This window comes from Maniola hyperantus, chromosome 21, assembly GCF_902806685.2.
Source record: "Maniola hyperantus chromosome 21, iAphHyp1.2, whole genome shotgun sequence".
Taxonomy (NCBI): domain Eukaryota; kingdom Metazoa; phylum Arthropoda; class Insecta; order Lepidoptera; family Nymphalidae; genus Maniola; species Maniola hyperantus.
In genome coordinates this window covers 9,025,356-9,042,680 of record NC_048556.1, presented here as the reverse complement: position 1 = coordinate 9,042,680, position 17,325 = coordinate 9,025,356, and the positions used below count along the sequence as shown (strand labels likewise).

At 37.7% G+C, this 17,325-nt stretch overlaps 1 protein-coding gene across 1 annotated transcript in view; it reads right to left on the bottom strand.

The window, feature by feature from the left end:
* The window catches only part of LOC117992355 (uncharacterized), a 257,093-nt gene extending 240,917 nt beyond the window's left edge, over positions 1–16,176 (bottom strand). Inside the window, exon 1 of the mRNA XM_069505950.1 lies at positions 15,946–16,176. The gene's annotated coding sequence lies outside the window, so the exon portion shown is untranslated. The remainder of the gene's footprint in view (positions 1–15,945) is intronic.
* Between the last annotated feature and the right edge of the window lie 1,149 nt (positions 16,177–17,325).

Below are 17,325 nucleotides of genomic sequence, written 5' to 3'. Positions count from 1 at the left end.
CAGCGTGGTAGACTATATCCAAAATCCTTCACTCTGAGAGGAGATCCGTTCTCTGTAGTGAGCCGGTGATGGGTTGATCGTGATGATGACGATGAAGTTGGCACGGATCTGGTCTGATGGGAGGTATTGTCCGTGGCTAACTTCTACCGTACCGGCATCTAGGGATGCTCCAATCATTATTTACCAACTCGGGTCAACGTTGCTTACCCAGTACAATCGACTAACATACGCTGTTGCTATGAGGCCACCCGCCGCACCCACCCTGAACAAAATATTGTTTTAGGGTTCCGTACTTCAAAAGGAAAAACGGAACCCTTATAGGATTACTTTGTTGTCTGTCCGTCTGTCGGTCTGTCAAGAAACCTACAGAGTACTTCCCGTTGACCAAGAATGATGAAATTTGGCAGGTAGGCCTGATGGTATGAGGTAGTCTTACAGCTGACATTCGGGGGAAAATCTGAAACCCGTGAATTTGTTGTTACATCACACAAAAAAAATTAAATTGTGGTTGTGAACTAATATTCAATATTTTCAATTTTCGAAGTAAGATAACTATATCAAGTGGGGTACCTATCATATGAAAGGTCTTCATCTGTACATTTCAAAACAGATTTTTATTTATTTTTATGTATCATAGTTTTAGAATTATCGTGCAAAATTTCGAAAAAATACGACTGTAGTACGGAACCCTCGTTGCGCCAGCCTGACTCGCACTTGGCCGGTTTTTTTAACAATATTTCGTAAGAATTTGTAAAAAATAGTTCAGAACATTGAAGCCTTTTCCATCTTACCAATATCGTAATTAAAAGCAGAAAAATTAATATCGAAGACCGTCGTCGTCGTCGGTGAGAAATTTTAATTAAAGGGGGGAAAGAATGCGACGCTCACAATAGACTTCTTAATTTTCTGCGACCCTAGTCGACACCGGTATCAATATCAGAGTGAACGATCAATATTGAACGTATCGAGATCGTACGAGACAAGAAAAAAGTTAGATACCTACTAGATAGATAACCTCAAACATTTAACTATTAACACAAATGGACTCAGCCAGCGCGTGCCAAACTTATAAAAGCTGAAAATTTATAAAAGCTGAAAATTTCTCTGGGTATTGTCCCTAACACAGGGAGGAACGATCAGCGACTATGAAGTTTGGATCATGGTGACTTTGGGAGATAACAGGTTTTACAGGATTACCTGTTATCTCCCAAAGCCACCTTTATTAAGGTGTAAAAAAATCTTACGTCAAAGTGTAAAATCTATTTTTTTCATATCTTTTTCGAAATAGTATTAGAAATCACGTCATGCATTGCCAGACACTTACCTAATAGTATCGTGGCAACCCCCTGCCAGACACCGTTAAACTTTAAGGGCGTCTGGCAGGGCATCATCATCCCTATTGTGTCCGTGGATCGACTGTAATCTTCTTCTAAATATATAAGAGGAAAAGGTGACTGACTGATTGACAGACTGATCTATCAACGCACAGCTCAACTACTGGACGGATCGGGCTGAAATTTGGTACGCAGATAGCTATTATGACGTAGGCATCCGTTAAGAAAGGATTTTTGAAAATTCAACCCCTAAGGGGGTGAAATAGTGGTTTGAAATTTGTGTAGTCCACGCGGACAAAGTCGCGAGCATAAGCTAGTCAGTACACTTATTATATCAGTACCCTTATTATAAATGCGAAAATGTGTTTGTTTGTTGGTTTATTGGTTTGTTGGTTTGTTGGTTTGTCCTTCAATCACGTCGCAACGGTGCAACGGATTGACGTGATTTTTTGCATGGGTATAGATAAAGACCTGGAGAGTGACATAGGCTAATTTTTATCCCGAAAAATCAAAGAGTTCCCACGGGATTTTTAAAAAACCTAATTCCACGCGGACAAAGTCGCGGGCATCACCTGCAAGCAAGAAGGTAGGTAAGTGTAAACTGAAGCATTGCGGCTGTGAACTACTGAGACGTATCCCACTTCATAACTTTGCGGGAATATCGAATGCTCAATTTCCAAGTGATACCGTACAGTACAGGACGATCATCTTACCTACTAAGTGCTCCCTTAAAAGGTATTCACTCACGATTATCGGTTGTTACTCGGAATATTTTACTACGAAAAATATGGTATGACTTTCATATTCTTTAGTTTTGGGGCTAATCGGGTAAAATAAGTTTTACTGTAGGAAAAATAAAGATATGTTTTTTCCTCCTCTAAGAATGAAGAGGGTTTATGCCATGTCTGCTACACCCAGTGCGGATTTCCAGATTTCACACACCTTTGAGAACGTTATGGAGCTCTCAGGCATGCAGGTCTCCTCACGATGTTTTCTTTCACCGTTAAAGCAAGAGATTTTAATTGCTTAAAACGCACACATCTCCTAAAAGTTAGAAATGCGTGACATGGATCTAACCCCTGACCTCCCGAAAGTAGATCGACGTCCTAACCACTATAGGCCACCACCGCTCTATACATACTGCAACTAGAGGATTCGATCCCGGTGGATTTGTGTAATTAACTGTAGATAATCCCGGGATCCCGGGATAGTCCCGGGATTGTAATTGTAATGGAAAGTGGTAAAAAAAGACAGTAAAACATACTAAAATCAATTCTTTATTTATCTTTTAGTTTTGTGAGGACATATATCTACTTCTTAAACCTAAATAAAAATGAAAAGAACATTTAGGTCTATGTACGACATTAACATAACCTCTTAGAGCTAAAGAAAATAACACTTGTACATTTTCATCTATATTTACTCAGACACATTAATGCATTGTTGCTTTTAATAATTTCATTGATTATCACCAATAAACAAAAAAATATATCAATACTTACACGATGTGAAGCGGAATTTTTACACACTTTTACGCATAATCCGGTACCGGTCGTTAGAAAAACAAATGAAATCAGCTTTGTAAACAAGATGGCTGTCAAAATGTCAAATCAAGGTAAGTACGTTTCGTTTCACGCAAATTTTTATTGACTTATTTAAAAAATGTATCAATCCCGAAAATCCCGGGATTCATTAAATTTGATCCCGAAAATTTCGGGACTAAAATATGACCGGGATCCCGGGATCCCGAGATCGAATCCTCTAACTGCAACGCACCACCGAGCTATACCGCACCAGTTTGAGACGGGTATAGACTGTATACGTAATGTTATTTTGGAAAGTAGGAACCATGGTGAAAGGGCTCCTTTGAGCCATATCAAATTGAGTAAGGTATATACTATTGAGAATTCTGTGGTTTAAACTCCAATTGGAAAGGAGGTTACTCGTGCAATAACTATCACAAATTGTTCCATTCGGGTACAGGCTGTATGGCAATAAAATTATTCACTGAACGTGGGCGGTCTATGGGAGATTATGCCAAGTTTCAATGTGTAGGAATGGCTCTAATGTGGGCGTTTATTACCTTTCGTGCCTGTTCAATAACTGCAGTTTATGTAATGTTGGTAGTCAATGAGATTTTGTGTGAATCGAGTTAATGGCACAGTTAAAATTTAACGGACATAACGTGACCGCTGTTTCAATAATTAGGACCACTTGTATGGACAATAGGGTGTTGTACAGTACACGTCAGAAAATAATGTACATCAATCTTTAGAAAGTGATAGCGGTTTTGTAGAGCACTGTCTCTGTCGTTGAGACTAACAAAACGTCATATTAGTGACAGAGACAACGCTCTACAAAGCTGAAATCTCATTCTAAAGGTCGATGTACATTATTTTTTGGCGCGTACTGTACTCATATTACTTTGGAAAGTAGGAACAACGGTGAAAGGGCTCCTCTGAGTCATATCCAATTGAGTTTTACATTGTAAGATACCTACTATTGAGAATTCTGTGGTTTTGACTCCAATTGGAAAGGAGCACTCGTGCAATAACTATCACAAATTGTTCCGTTCGGGTACAGGCTGTATGGCAATAAAATTATTCACTGAACGTGGGCGGTCTATTGGAGATTATGCCAAGTTTCAATGTGTAGGAATGGCTCTAATGTGGGCGTTTATTACCTTTCGTGCCTGTTCAATAACCGCAGTTTATGTAATGTTGGTAGTCAATGAGATTTTGTGTGAATCGAGTTAATGGCACAGTTAAAATTTAACGGACATAACGTGACCGCTGTTTCAATAATTAGGACCACTTGTATGGACAATAGGGTGTTGTACAGTACACGTCAGAAAATAATGTACATCAACCTTTAGAAAGTGATAGCGGTTTTGTAGAGCACTGTCTCTGTCGTTGAGACTAACAAAACGTCATATTAGTGACAGAGACAACGCTCTACAAAGCTGAAATCTCATTCTAAAGGTCGATGTACATAATTTTTTGGCGCGTACTGTACCTCATATTACTTTGGAAAGTAGGAACAACGGTGAAAGGGCTCCTCTGAGTCATATCCAATTGAGTTTTACATTGTAAGATACCTACTATTGAGTATTCTGTGGTTTTGACTCCAATTGGAAAGGAGCACTCGTGCAATAACTATCACAAATTGTTCCGTTCGGGTACAGGCTGTATGGCAATAAAATTATTCACTGAACGTGGGCGGTCTATTGGAGATTATGCCAAGTTTCAATGTGTAGGAATGGCTCTAATGTGGGCGTTTATTACCTGTTCAATAACTGCAGTTTATGTAATGTTGGTAGTCAATGAGATTTTGTCTGAATCGAGTTAACGGCACAGTTAAAATTTAACGGGTATAATTGTAAGCGCTGTTTCGATATAATTAGTGTTAGTTAGTGGACTATTAGAATAGAATTGAATAGAATAGAATGTTTTTTTATTCATGTAAACTTTTTAAAAGTGCGTCAGGTAGTTTTAATTTACCACTGGTTCGGAATGCCGTTCCTACCGAGAAGAACCAGCAAGAAATTCGGCGGTTTTTATTTTGGTTGAACCTACTCAATCTCTAAGCTAAACTAAATTGACTGGTTTTAAAGTCATCATCATATCATCATTTCATACAATGAACCAAAAGCTTAAACAGACCTATATGTATGGTTACATGCAACATGCGATATATACCACCCGCCCTCCCAATACTAAACATGCAGGAAAAGTCAGCCAACTAGCAAGCAAAACGTACCGAATTAGAACCAGAAAAACCCCCCCAAATATAAATTAAATTAAACTAAAAATTAAAACACACTCAACACACGTTTCGCTCCAACACCGTAGCATCCTCAGAAAATGTACTTAGACCATACAATGCACAATTGAAAACCTTTGCAAAGTTGCAAATCCTGCAATTGCACTAGCTGACTCATCAACGCCCAGCGAAAACCCTTGAATCTAGAATGCTGAAATTTTGCACACAAGTTTCCTTTATAAAAGAGAGGCCGATTTTTTGTAATTTAACGGGAAAAACTGAAAAATTATTATCATTATTATTTTAAACTTTATTGCACACAACACAAAGTAAACATTGAAAAAACATACAAGGATCTTAATCTATTAGCTGTAGCATGCAAAGACGGCCTTATCGCTGAAGCGATCTCTTCCAGGCAACCTTTGACGAAAGGAATCACGAAAGCACGGGTTGGTGCGGCAGCCGAAAATGGCCCTAGGTATAATCTTATATTATTTTTATATAAATAAAATTCAAAGTCCTGACTGACTGACTGACTGACATATATATCAACGCACAGCCTAAACCGCTGGTCCTGAAGACATGAAATTTGGAGGGTCTATTCTTTGTAAAGAGTAGGTATCCACTAAGAAAGGATTTTTCAAAATTCCACCCCTAAGTGGGTTAAATAGGGGATGGAAGTTTGTATGAAAGTCCGTCAATTTTCAAGTTATTTGCATGAAAATTTGTATTTGGGTTCTCAGTCACAAATGAAGAAATACGTGTTTCAGGATTTTTGAAAAATTCGCCCATAAGGGTGGTAAAATAGGGGATGAAAGTTTGTATGGGAAAGTTTAAATTATTGATATTATTAACTTGAAATTTGGAAAGTAGGTTTTTTCTTGAGGTTAGGTGTCAGCTAAGAAACGAATTTAACCCCCCCCCCCCCCTAATGGGATGAAATGGGGGTTGGAAGGTTATATGTGTTATTCGGTGCTGTTCAGGGTGCGCGTCTTAATGTTATAATGTTTGTTTCTGAAAAAAATGCCATTTGTTTCCTGTAGGCCACGCGGGCGAAGCCGTGGGCAGAAGCTAGTATTATTATACATTAGATTATATACACAGTAGGTACATACCTACTAATAATACACAAAATGAAAAATGTACTCGTACACTTGTCTACTACTATAAAAAGCTTTCCTATTTATCTACCACTTTCAATATACCTTCGTGGCTTCTAAGAAAATAAAGTTTGCTGCAAAAGTAAGTCACCACAGGCGATTGGCCGTGCGCCAAAACAAAATCAACGGTCCTTTCGCCCGCTGCAGCCTGCCCTCTTAGTTCCCTGTACAACGTATTTTTTAACATATAAAACAGGTTCATTCTATTTTCAGCTTTTCTTATTTACTTTAGAAACTTTATTTTACGTTAAACCCCACAAAATTTACTTCAATGTATTAGTAATTTCACCCAAATCACACTCGTTGATTTGGTCGTACTGACCAATAGGTATAGCTCAACGGGTTGCGAAGCTGAAGTGGCAATGGACAGTGCACATAGTTTGTAAAACCGATAGACGTTGGAGTCCCAAGGTGCTGGAATGGCGACCTCGCAGCGGAAGACGCAGTATTGGAAGATCCCCCACTAGGTGGACGGACGACATCAGACGAGTCGCAGGGAGCCGCTGGATTCAGGCGGCAAAAGACCGTGGCGTGTGGAAGTCCCTACAAGAGACCTATGTCCAGCAGTGGACGTCTATCGGTTGATGATGATGATGATAATGAACCATTTTATGCCATAGCCTCCCTGCTTAGAATTTTTATGTATAAATTTAAAGTTTGTCTGTCTATGTGTTCATTGTCTAAGCACTTGCGATCATTCATCCAATTGAGTTGAAATTTTGTACTGTTGTTGTTGTGGTTTGCAACAAGGTAATAAATAGGCGGAGCACAAGTTTCATTATAACGCATGCCGGGCATTAACTAGTTCAACAATATAAATTCTTTTGAATTTCCACATCATCCAAATTCATCCATAATTATTATTAATCCAAATTCTTCCATATTCAAACAAATAAAACAATTCATTTCATTTCAAAAATTGTGTTTTAAATAATTATATTTCAAATTTAAAAGCCGATGTCTTATCAAAATAACATATTCAACGAACCAGCGATATTCAAAGCAAAGTAGTAAATCCTCAAAGCATAATAATTTATGAAATATTATATTTTCACAGTAAGTAGGTACTTAGCATTGTTATTTTCCATTGACCCAAATTACTTGAAAGTAACATCAGCAAAGCCGCGACAAAAAAAACATAATGTTTTTACGATCCAATATACGAACAAAAATATGCTAACGAAATATTCAGTGGAATTCGAATTTCGAACGGCAAAATTTTATACAGCCTTTAATTTAAGAGCCAAAGGAAAATGCTATTATATTCACACCTTGTTAAGGTTAACTTAACTCTGCCTGCCCTGTACTTTTTCAAGTTAACGTTAACTGTGTAAAAATCGGCTATAACTTAGCCGATTTTTCGGTATGGAGATTTTGTACAGCTACAGATAATAATTGGTATCATTACAGTCATACGCAAGCCAAGTTAAAAAAAAGATATCAACTCTCGACGCTTTTCACGACATATTCAAGTAGGTAGGTAGACTGGAAAACGTGTACCATAATATAAAATGACAGTATTTGATGAGAGCTGATTTTTTGATTCAGAAGTTAGCCGATGACTACAATCTCACCTGGTGGTAAGTGATGATGCAGTCTAAGCCCCTCAACGTACCGGTGATTAAATTTGACAGTTTGTCTTCGTGTAGGCACTATGTTGATAGATGTCTAATCACTAAAATTTCTTTCCGAGTACGCTCACATGACGCTCACTGCTTCTATCAGCACCAAAATGGCGAAAATCAAAATTCTTCAAAAACAGGTCGGCAATCGTAGGTCCAGCGTGCCTACTTACCTATATTAGTAGAGGTCAGTGGTCGAACCGCTATCCGTCCCTACATCACACCTTTTTTTTTCTCTCTTGTGAGTAAAATCCATCATGGATACCACCGGCCACGGGGGTGCAGTGGTTATGTCGGACTCCTACCGACTAAAAACCTCACGAAGTTCCACCCCACCGCTAACGACGGAGCACAAGGAACCAACAACGCCTCGTTACTCCGCCAGCGGATGTCCGCCGCAGCAGACCCACCACTGGGGCACTACGTGTCCCCAAACACCGTTAAAGGCATGCCGGAACCACAGCACGCCAACCAACCCGAGGACCACACCGTGAGCGACGGACCGCCCCGTGTCCATAATCCACAGATCCTCACGAGGGCTAGGGCTCGTGGGGAGGGCCATACCCTCTCCACGTTTCCCATCCTCACCATCTGGTACCTCCTTCTAAAGGTCGATGTACATTACTTTTTGCGGCATACTGTACAAGTTAATTCACTTGAAAAGTTACACTAGGCCCTCTGAATTTGAATAATAAAACGAGCCTGCTCAGGGCCTTGAGACAAATTCCGAAAAAAGTTACTTAGATGACAAAAGGGACAAAACAAGTTTCTCTTCATGATTGTAATTTTCTTAAGTGCATATGCTCAAGACAGCGGCGTTGGCTGACAAATGAGTACCTATGTAAATCGTATGAAGGATGTGAAGAAGCTTTGATGATATGAACTTCCGTACGTCTTTTTTACTGTATTTGGTACTTTATTTGGTACTTTGTTTGATGCTATCTTCTTGATAAAAACCGGTGATAGTGGTTAAGACGTCAATAAGCTAAATAATAAAATTGCTTAAAACGCTCATAATCATCAATCATGATGATTGAAAATTGATGATTGAAAATCATAATTGATGATGATGAGCGGTTTAAGCAATTTAAAATCATTGGCCTTAACAATAAAGGAAAACATCGTGAGGAAACCTGCAATCATGCATGTCTCTTTTTCCGTAGGAAGGGAAATTCTCATGGACATCCGAATCGGATAGTGCGGGACTCCTACCGGCTAAAACCCCTCTTTTCTCGAAGCAACTATGTTCCTGCCTTCTTGGCCTACCATTTCTGCCGCGACCTAACTCATCTTCTTTCTCCTATTTGAACTTTAGAACTTTAGAAGGAGATAGGAAATTTGTAGAGTGTTGTCCCTGTCGTTGAGATCGACAAAACGTCATAGGTATGAGTGACAAAGAAGACGCTCTACAAAGCCGAAATGTCATTCTAAAGGCCAATGCACGTTACTTTAGGCAGCGTACTGTACGCTTAGTATAAGATTGTACGTCTCACCTCACTTTACCAAATGTTAAGCAGGTGAAAACCACTGTGCAACTTAATAATGAGGAATTAGATTTAGTGGATACCGCTATTTTTCTTGGAATAACGTTAGATGCAAAACTTCAATGGGGCTCTCATATAAAAAACTTATCGAACAGACTTAGTTCTGCCGCATATGCGGTAAAAAAGATTCGCCAGTTGACAGACATAGAAACTGCGAGACTAGTATATTTTAGTTACTTTCACAGCATTATGTCATATGGTATATTATTATGGGGTAATGCTGCTGATATTAATTCTATTTTTGTGCTGCAGAAAAGGGCTGTTCGAGCCATATACAGTATGGGGCCACGAGAGTCGCTGAGAACTAAATTTAGGGAAGTTAAAATTATGACAGTGCATAATCAATATATTTTTGAAAATTTACTGTACGTACATAAAAACATAAATAAATTTAAAAAAAAAAGTGACTGTCATAATATAAATACTAGAAATAAAAATAAACTTGTAATTCCCGCCTCTAGGCTCAGTAAAGTTAGCAATTCATTTGCTCGTAATTCCATACGTTTCTATAATAAGCTTCCAGAAGACATATTGGAGATGCCTCTCAACAAGTTCAAAGTTTTCATAAAACGTAAACTAATTGAAAAATCCTATTACAATGTAAAGGATTATTTAAATGATAAGCAAGCTTGGGAATGAGTTGCTTAACGACTTTGTGATGGTTCTAATAAGTTTCAATAATTTTGTAAAGTGGTGATAATAAAAAGAATACCCGGCTGAGTTTGTTGTGGGCTCTTCTCAGACCTGGGCGCGTTTGGAACCCTCGTAGCTTTAGTTTTAAGTTTGCGTTATAATTATCACCACTATATTATCTTACAAATCTAACACTATACCAGACAATCAATAAGAGTAATTTATTACCTATTTTGAATAAATCATTTGACTTGACTTGACTTGACTCACCAACGTTGCTAGAATTCGAGATTTGAAACACAACAACGACAAAGTAAAATAGACCTAAACTGCCTTGAATTAAAGTCAAAAATTCAATGCCACTGATTTTAATTTCGCAACGTTTCCGTTTGGAGCGCCCGGCTGTAGATGTGTAGCCAAACTTGAGCTTTAACACATGGCAGTTAAGATCCAGTTTACTATAACGCGAAAGTGTTTCGACACTCGAATACTATCAACGTTGGTGAGACATAAAATCTCGTACTGAGCGTATAGTATGTACATTGCACGCACGTGATGACCTAGCGTGACATTTTCCCAAATTACATCATAGAACCGCCGCGGGCCGCGGGCCGCGAAGCCTGCAATTAAAATGGTCGTTCAAACAGTGTTCATCCGCTGATGGCTTTAACCACAATATTCCTTCACTCTCGTCGATATTTCGATAACAATAACCTGCCAAAACATTTCACATGGGCATTATTCAATTTAATGCCTGAACACACTATCTGACCGCGAGATATAAATTCCAGTCCACTAGTTTTATCATGAAACCTATTTTATTAAATACTGTAACAATTTATTTATTACTAGCTTATGCTCGCGACGTCGTACCTACCACACAAATCGCAAACATCTGTTTTATTCCCTTAGGGTTTGGAATTTCAAAAATCTTTTCCTAGTGAATGTCTACGTCATAATAGCTATCTGCATGCCAAATTTCATCCCGATCCGTCCAGTAGTTTAAGCTGTGCATTGATAGATCATTCAGTCAGTCAGTCAACTTTTAGGTCCACACCCATAAATTATTAAAAAATACAGTACATAGTTTGCAGGTTCAAACTCCTGCCGTATGTAGGTATAGTCGTCACTCGTCCGTGACAGGTTGAGATGGCAGTCGGAGTATGAGGCGGGGGGAGGCCCCGTATTCCCGCACGTCACCCGCGCTCGCCAATACCGAGTTAGTGCGGGGGCTGTGCGGGTGTGCGGTGTGTTCCCTCATCGATTGCTATCTCGACCTGTCGCGTACTAAAAAACGTATGATTGCGAAATGTAGTAAAGTGTTAAAATTTTCCGTAGGTATAAACCGCTTAAACAATATTAGTGCAAAGCATTGCAATTATATTAGGGAAACGAACATAGTGCACTTTTATGCCGAGAAAACAAGAGTTTCTATCAATCTACGGTTTAAAAAAAATATATACGGCAGATAAAGTCGTGCGCAAAGACTAGTTATGTGTAGGTAGTTTTAAAACATCATGCTCTTGAGCTCGTTCAAGCGTGATGAGTAGAGATATAGTAGAGAGGGTAAAACGACGTATGATCAATACGGATAAGCTATTCTCTAAGCTATTGTCTTTTTCGTTGAGTTCGTTCATCACATCTTAGCTTAGAAAATTACTGTATATACACAGAAAATCACGTTGGCACAGTTTGTGTTTGCATTGTCGTAATAAATGAATTTTCTACAAATGTTCCGTGCAAGTCCACTTTTTTATAATTATACAGGCTCACTGGTAAAACTCACAATCCCGGATTTTAAACCTACAACCATATAAATATAGGAGATTGTTTCAAAACAATTTGGTCATAATAAAATAAACTGACAAGATAATAATTAAATTTTGCAGAAGAGGCAAAGCAGAGACAGCATCAGTCATTTCTCTAATATCTTAATAAAGCGTTTTGTCATGTGTCATTACCACTGGTTGTGATTAATAAAATTTATTTTTAGAGTTTCCAACAGCCCATGGCTTTGAAAGTCTAAAACAAGCACATTTGACTATGAAGTAGCTACTTATATTATACAGAGCGGAACCGAAATATTCATTTAGAGATTTGTATATCATTTTTCAAAACATACTTATTTCAAGTAAGTCTTTTAATAGCTATTTTATTAATGTTTAAAATATCTCGTATACATAATATACTGTTCACGTTTATCTTTATTTTATTTCATCGCTGTTTCAGCGTTGAAAACGAGACTTTTACAGAATAGAGCTGAAACCGTCACGTACGGTACAGAACGATAAAGACATTGAACATGAAGTCGACTTGCTCTATTCGACGTAGAAGTGTGATTCAACATGGATTCGGCATATCTACAATAGACCGCCTTGTCGTAAAGCCTTTATGTTATCTTACTATAGGGTGTGGGGAAAACTAGTTTTTGCTTTACGTAGCTCGTAGATAAACCGACGTCCAAAAAACGTATTCAAATGTACCCGTACCTATGAATACTATAATATACTAGCTGACCCGCCCCGGCTTCGCTCGGGTGGAATTTAGAAAATCGAGGTGGGGGCTAAATTTCCAAAAATCCTGAAATACATATTTCTTCGTTTGTTGCCGAAAATCCAAATACCAATTTTCATGCAAATAACTTGAAAAATGAAGGACTTTCAAACAAACTTTTATCCCCTATCTAACCCCCTTGGTAGTAGAATTTCCAAAAATTGCGAAATACGTATTTTTTTATGTTTAACCGAAAGCTTAAATACCAATTTTCGTCGATGTAACTTCAAGAATGACGGACTTTCATACAAACTTCCATCCCCCATTTAACCCACTTAGGGGTGGAATTTCAAAAAATCCTTTCTTAGTGGATACCTACATTTTACAAAGAACACACCCCCCGAATTTAATGTCTAGGACCAGCGTTTTAGGCTGTGCGTTGATATATATGTCAGTCAGTCAGTCAGGACTTTGAATTTTATATGTATAGATTGGCATGTTTCGATCAATACTTTCGCAGCGAAAAACCCGACCATAATATCGGATCGTTAATTCTTTAATAGTACTGAGATAACTTAGTGCATGATATAATATGTATCGTTCAAAGAGACGTTTTTTAAAAATTCGATCACACCTAGTGAGTATTGATGCTATTTAAGATGAAGTTAATAAGCGATAATATTGGACTGAACTTATTTTTATTAAGACAGAGTTAAAACTCAAAAAAATAAAAACATTATTTTATTTGATCTTTGAATAGCTTGAACTTTATATAGCTGTGAATCAAAGCTACAACTTCTACTCAATATCATGCTACAGTAAGCTGTAACACTAGTTTCTAGTGGGAGTCTTACGTGGGTGTTGTTACGAGCAAGTCTAACAGAGGACATCGGGAATTCGTAATTTTCAAAATTTTCTAGTCTAGAGGAAGGATTCAGCTGTGGAAAGTTTGTTGGCTGTCATCTGATTTGGAGGAAAAATTCAGCCGTGGGAAGTTCTTCGACTATCAACAAATTCAGCCTAGATATACCTATCATCGTCACTTATCAAGATCTCAGTCAAGGGCTAACTTGTAATCGAATGAAAAAGTTATGATTGCTGTCAAACTAAGATCAAATATCTCATCACTACTTAGCGAGGTCTCCTCTCAGAGTGAGAATGGTTTCGGCCATAGTCTACCACGCTGGCCCAATGCGGCTTGACAGACTTCACACACCTATGAGAACATGGAAAACTCTTAAACGTGCAGGGTTCCTCACGATGTTTTCCTTGACCGTTAAAGCAAGTGATATTTAATTGTTTTAAAAACGCACATAACTCCGAATAGGATCGAACCCCCGACCTCCCAAAATAAAGGCGGACATCTTAACCGTTTTTTAAGATTAAGTGTATGCAAAGTTCAAATTAAAATAAATAGCTTGTAGTACAAGCCACAAATTGAAAAGAAATAATTTCTAAGAACGCCTAACATTAATTTGAAGAAAAATTACTCGTAGATTTATATCAGTGGAACTTTCGGTGACTATGAATGGTTTCATACGAATAACTTTTGATAGGTACTCGTAATTTCATGAGTGGGCAATAAAATAATTTCCTCTTTTTTGATACTAAGCATGACCTACCAAATGAACGGAAATAACCAAATGAAATAAATTGGGGGTCGGGTCAATTTAGTTGTTGATTTCTAACCTTGAGTTTTAACTTTTCAAATTAAAAACATGATAGGTACCCGTGTTGCGTAAATCGGCCTTTTTTTCAAATTCATACTAAATGATAGGTTTATTAGGAGGATAATTATTACGATATTAGTAAGCCTTTGACTGCGATCTCACTTGGTGGTAAGTGATGGTGCAGTCTTAAGATAGAAGCGGGCTAACTTGGAACGGGTATGGCAGTTTCATTAAACCTGATAGATTTGTATGCGGCATCGCGTTGTATGGTAGGCTGGTAACTAGCCACGGCCGAAGCCACTCACCAGATATGACCAGAGACAATTTAGAAGTTATAAATTCCCAAATTGGCAGGAATCGAACCATCCCACTTGTCGCCACTGCGCCACGTTTCGGCCATGGCTAGTTACCACCTTACCGGCAAAACCATACCGCGGAACGATTAAGCGTTCAGGTACCATGCCGTGTAGAAAGCAAAGGGGTAAGTATAACCCTTCCAGGTTAGCCCGCTTCCATCTTAGACTGCATCATCACTAACCACCAGATGAGATTACAATCAAGGGCTAACTTGTATCTGAAAAAAAAAAAGATCTTCCATGTAAAGTCTTTATCGTCACTTAACAATGCTTAGGTAAGATCGCAGTCAAGCCGAATATTGCCTAGATGAAAAAGAAAAAAATGCGATCCGACTACCAACCACTAGGCTATCACTGACTTCAAGTACAAGTAGAGTCCGCCGCATTTGCCTTTTATTTTTGTAAGAGCGATGTGGTTGAAGCGGTTAGATTTCGTAGACCGTAGCTAGTTCAATCTGGCGTAGCTGTCATGTAGCATCTATAAGCATACAAATGCCTATGGAATTTTCACATTAGTTTTAGCCAGAGTCCGTACAAACGTAATAAAATTTGTTTTAAAAGAAAATTCCGATGTTTTATTTTATAATTTTACTAGCTTTTGACTCCAACTTCATTTGCGAAATAGGGTCTTGGACCGTAGTAATAAAATGACGTGATTTTTTGTATAACGGTAGTTTATGGGGCTAGAATTCATTATTAAAGAGAATAATTTAAAAAATCATGACTTTTATTAATTTTTAAAATAATACTAACAACACGCTGTACGGAAAGCGATTAATGACGTCACATGGCGTAAACGAAAAATATTTTTAATTTTTTAATATGAAAAAATTAGAAATTACTCTATTTTTATGTTTAATAATTGAAAGAATTGTCGTTTACGGATTGGTTTGGTGACGTTCATGGTAAAAATAACAAAAAAATCATGATTTTTTAAATGATTTTCTTTTATATTGAATTCTAGCCCTATAAACTACCGCTATACAAAAAATCACTTCATTATTACAGTCCAAGACCCTATTGATATCCTTTAGCACTCGGGGATAACGTGTTATCTACCCATGACAGAATTTTCAGAATCGGAGTATCGGTTCCGGAGATTACGCCCTACACCGGAACTTACTAATTTTACCTCTTTATAGTCTTAATATAGTTTTCAGGTTTATTTAGAAATTTTTAAGTATACAATTTTTTTTGGTAACTGAACTTTTTGACCGCGTAAAATTCGAAACGATTTCTGAATATCAACTAAGTATTTTATTTCAGACTTCTGATTAGTTAATTGTATTTTAATTGAAGTGTAACTTAATTACCCTTACTTAATAATAATTATACCCCCTAAAATTAAAATGGACTATTAAAACAACCTACTTTTCTCGTCCCAGCCGTTGAGGAAAAGGCAAATTACATCCACCATCACTGATAATAATATTATAATTACAGTAATATCAATTATCACGTTCGAAACACGCGAGCACTTTTAAATTACCCAAACCAATTATATTAATTAAAGTCCGCTACGAAACTAATTCAAACGTTCGTGGAATTTCATCGCGTATTTTATTTTGAAAGTTTAAAGGGCGAAATCGCCTCCATTCCACTTACAACCGCCCAGCATGAAAGCTGAAGCTCCACTGAAGTGACTTCCCCTTCACAACTGCCTTAAACAGCATTCCGCAACCGTAAATTCACAAAATACAACATCCATTGACGCACTCGTTACGAAACCTTTTACAATGTTTAAGATAAAATTACCAATGGAATGTACTGAAAAAAGTTTTTTGAATACAAAGTATGTATGAATAGGTGATGAAATAATAATTTCAGTGTAGATGTTATAAATTGGAAGGCTTGTTTGTCGTTTTGTAATTTGTTTCATGAAAATGTTTTACATTCATTTCATTGACAGTGTTTGTGAGGAAAGGTAAACGTGGATTTCTAACAAATATTATGCTAGGTCTCGACGTGCGTACGCTCAGCCTTTTAAATTGTATTCATGCACTAGCTGATGCCCGCGACTTCATACCCGTAGATTTATAGGTTTAAAATCCCGTGGGAACTCCCCGGGAAATAAAGTAGCGTATGTCACTCTCCAGGTCTTTAACTATACCCATGCAAAAATCACATCGATCCGTTGCTCCGTTGCGAAGTGATTGAAGGACAAACCAACAAACCTACAAACAAACAAACCAACAAGCCAACAAACAAGCGCACTTTCGCATTTCTATTAGGGGTAGTGATGGGTACCTACTGATTATTATTATTAGATGATCCCATGAAGACGTGAATTAAGGTTTGATATAAAAGCCAGTGGGCGTTCTTTTATTTTCAGGGATTACAAGTAATTTATGTTCATCACTAAACTAAATTACCTTTACGAAATTTCGTCAAATTTTGAAAATGTTACAGACAGACAGATACGTAGACAGACAGACACACTTTCGTAAATTAACATGAATAACTGCTAAAATACCTACATGAAAACCATGTGATGGCACATTCCAACCCAGCCAAAAAACCCAAGTAACTAACCCAAGAACTTTAATTTTTAAAATTCAATAAGTTACTCTAACTTTTCGAATAAATCAATGTTTTCGAGGTTATGTGCGTTTCATATTTTCAATTATATCACTTGCTTTATCAGTGAACGAAAACATCGTGAGGAAACCTGCATGCCTGAGAGATCTCCATAATGTACTCAGAGATGTGTAAAGTATGCCAAACCGCACTTGCCCAGCGTGTTGAACAATG